Below are 3,854 nucleotides of genomic sequence, written 5' to 3'. Positions count from 1 at the left end.
AGCGATGGTGAGCCCAGATTCCGCAAAATGGCTAGAAGCCATGAAATCTGAGATGGGATCCATGTATGAGAACAAAGTGTGGACTTTGGTTGACTTGCCCATTGATCGGCAAGCAATTGAGAATAAATGGATCTTCAAGAAGAAGAGTGACGCTGATGGTAATGTTACTGTCTACAAAGCTCGACTTGTTGCAAAAGGTTTTCGACAAGTTCAAGGGATTGACTATGATGAGACCTTCTCACCCGTACCGATGCTTAAGTCTGTCTGAATCATGTTAGAATTTCCCGCATTTTATGATTATGAAATTTGGCAAATGGATGTTAAAACTGCATTCCTGAATGGATTTCTGGAAGAAGAGTTGTATGTGATGCAGCCAGAAAGTTTTATCGATCCAAAGGGAGCTAACAAAATATGCAAGCTCCAGCGATCCATCTATGGACTGGTGCAAGCATCTTGGAGTTGGAATATACGCTTTGACAAGTTGATCAAAGCATATAGTTTTATACAGACTTGCGGTGAAGCCTGTATTTACAAGAAAGTGAGTGGGAGCACCACAACATTTCTGATAAGTATATGTGTATGACATATTGTTGATCGGAGATAATGTAGATTTATTCTGCCAAGCATAAAGGAATGTTTGAAAGGAGTTTTTCAAAGAAAGACCTTGGTAAAGCTGCTTACATATTGAGCATCAAGATCTATAGAGATAGATCAAGACGCTTGATAAGTTTTTCAATGAGTACATACCTTGACAAGATTTTGAAGTAGTTCAAAATGGAACAGTCAAAAAGGAGTTCTTGCCTGTGTTACAAAGGTGTGAAGTTGAGTAAGACTCAAAAACCCGACCACGGCAGAAGATAGAGAGAGAATGAAAGTCATTCCCTATGCCTCAGCCATAGGTTCTATAAAGTATGCCATGCTGTGTACCAGACCTATTGTATACCCTGCCCTGAGTTTGGCAAGGGAGTACAATAGTGATCTAGGAGTAGATCACTGGACATTGGTCAAAATTATCCTTAGTGGAATAAGGATATGTTCTCGATTATGGAGGTGACAAAAGGTTCATCGTAAAAGGTTACGTCGATGCAAGTTTTGACACTAATCCAGATGACTCAAAGTCTCAATATGGATACATATTGAAAGTGGGAGCAATTAGCTACAGTAGCTTAGTGCAGAGCATTGTTGACATAGAAATTTGCAAAATACTTACGGATCTGAATGTGGCAGACCCGTTGACTAAACTTCTCTCACAAGAAAAATGTGATCACACCTTAGTACTCTTTGGGTGTTAATCATATAGCGATGTGGACTAGATTATTGAATCTAGTAAACCCTTTGGGTGTTGGTCACATGACGATGTGAACTATGGGTGTTAATCACATGGTGATGTGAACTATTGATGTTAAATCACATGACGATGTGAACTAGATTATTGACTCTAGTGCAAGTGCGAGACTAAAGGAAATATGCCTTAGAGGCAATAATGAAGTTATTATTTTTTTCCTTATTTCATGATAAATCTTTATTATTCATGCTAGAATTGTATTAACCGGAAACATAATACATGTGTGAATACATAGACAAACAGAGTGTCACTAGTATGCCTCTACTTGACTAGCTCGTTGAATCAAAGATGGTTAAGTTTCCTAGCCATAGACATGAGTTGTCATTTGATTAACGGGGTCACATAATTAGAGAATGATGTGATTGACTTGACCCATTCCATTAGCATAGCACTTGATCGTTTAGTTTGTTGTTATTACTTTCTTCATGACTTATACATGTTCCTATGACTATGAGATTATGCAACTCCCGTTTACCGGAGGAACACTTTGTGTGCTACCAAACATCACAACGTAACTGGGTGATTATAAAGGTGCTCTACAGGTGTCTCCAAAGGTACTTGTTGGGTTGGCGTATTTCGAGATTAGGATTTGTCACTCCGATTATCGGAGAGGTATCTCTGGGCCCTCTCGGTAATGCACATCACTTAAGCCTTGCAAGCCTTGCAAGCATTGCAACTAGTGAGTTAGTTGCAGAATGATGTATTACGGAACGAGTAAATAGACTTGCTGGTAACGAGATTGAACTAGGTATTGAGATATCGACGATCGAATCTCGGGCAAGTAACATACCAATGACAAAGGGAACAACGTATGTTGTTATGCATTTTGACCGATAAAGATCTTCGTAGAATATGTAGGAGCCAATATGAACATCCAGGTTCCGCTATTGGTTATTGACCGGAGACGTGTCTCGGTCATGTCTACATAGTTCTCGAACCCGTAGGGTCCGCACGCTTAAAGTTCGATGATGGTTATATTATGAGTTTATGTGTTTTGATGTACCGAAGGAGTTCGGAGTCCCGGATGAGATCGGGGACATGACGAGGAGTCTCGAAATGGTCGAGACGTAAAGATAGATATATTGGACGACTATATTCGGACATCGGAAAGGTTCCGAGTGATTCGGGTATTTTCGGGGGTACCGGGGAGTTACGGGAATACGAGGAAGAAGTAATGGGCCTCATGGGCCAAGTGGTGGAAGAGAGGAGGTAGGGCACGCGGCCCCCTAGTGATGAATCTATGTACCTAGGGTAGGGTCACGGACCTGTCCTAACTGCCCTACCCAAGGACATCTCTAGAAGAAATCACCTTTCAATCGACTTGGAGGTGTTCCACTCGACAGACTCGAAGACACTCGACCAAGAAGCAATCACTCGACCAAGATCCAACCACTCGACAGCCAGGAGGCCTAAAGTCACTCCGCACGCTAACGGTCGGTCATTAAGTAGCTTTTATGGTCATCATAGCACTTTATTAGGGGCGTTACCAGTAACGCCCGACCTTAATGTATTTGAAACCCTGCATAACTGAGGGCCGGAGGGGTCTGGCGAACTCTATATAAGCCACCCCCCTCCTTAGTGTAAAGGGTTCGCACCCCTGTAATTCATACACACATAATCCAGTCGACTGCCTCCGGGCTCCAAGACGTAGGGCTATTACTTCCTCCGAGAAGGGCCTGAACTCGTAAACCTCGTGTGCTTACAACTACTCCATAGCTAAGATCTTGCCTCTCCATACCTACCCCCCTACATTACTGTCAGACTTAGAACCACGACAGTTGGCGCCCACCGTGGGGCCGGTGTCTTAGCGATTTGTTGGAGGAGTTGCGATCTTTTCCGATCCAAATCATCATGGTTTCTGGTGGAGTTTTGGTGGAGGGCCGCGAGATCCATCTCGGTGCGCTCACGTTCATCGCCGACGACTCCGCTTGGCTTCAGGAGGCTCCGCTCGACGTCGACGCACTCCCTGTTCGCGGGGCAACACACTTTCGCGCGTGCGTTTGTGGCGTCCTCTTGCGGCAACCGTCGACCCATTATCGGTCGGCCCCTCTGTTGTCCTCCCTCCCTGTTTCCCGTCGGCGCAAGCACTCCGATCGGTCGAGACTTCAGCGGGGGGTGAGACACGCGGTGGCACGCCAGTCGGCCACCCCTCAAGTCGCGGCGATCGAGCCCGACGAATCCCTCTACGGCCTATTCGACCTGTCGACTGGCTCCGCAAAGACCGCATCCGAGTGCGACAGTAGTGATCCGGCGGCGGAGGTTCTGATGGTCGATGGACCGCGTAGTCCTCCCGGTTTTCCCCGCACCGACGGAGGCGCAGGTGGAGGCGACCCATCGCATCCCCATGAGGAATATCTCCCCGAGCCTCTCACGTCGCTGCAGAGAGAAGAACTTCGTTGCCGGAACATGGATGCACTACACACTCCTATCGTTGGAGAAACCCCCGAGGCTCGTGCCTTGGAGGACCTGCGCCTAGCAAACTTGGCTGAGCGCACTCAACTGGAGAACC

This window comes from Triticum urartu, chromosome 6A, assembly GCF_056163025.1.
Source record: "Triticum urartu cultivar PI428250 chromosome 6A, HENAU_Tu73, whole genome shotgun sequence".
Taxonomy (NCBI): Eukaryota; Viridiplantae; Streptophyta; class Magnoliopsida; order Poales; family Poaceae; genus Triticum; species Triticum urartu.
This window is presented reverse-complemented; position numbering follows the sequence as displayed.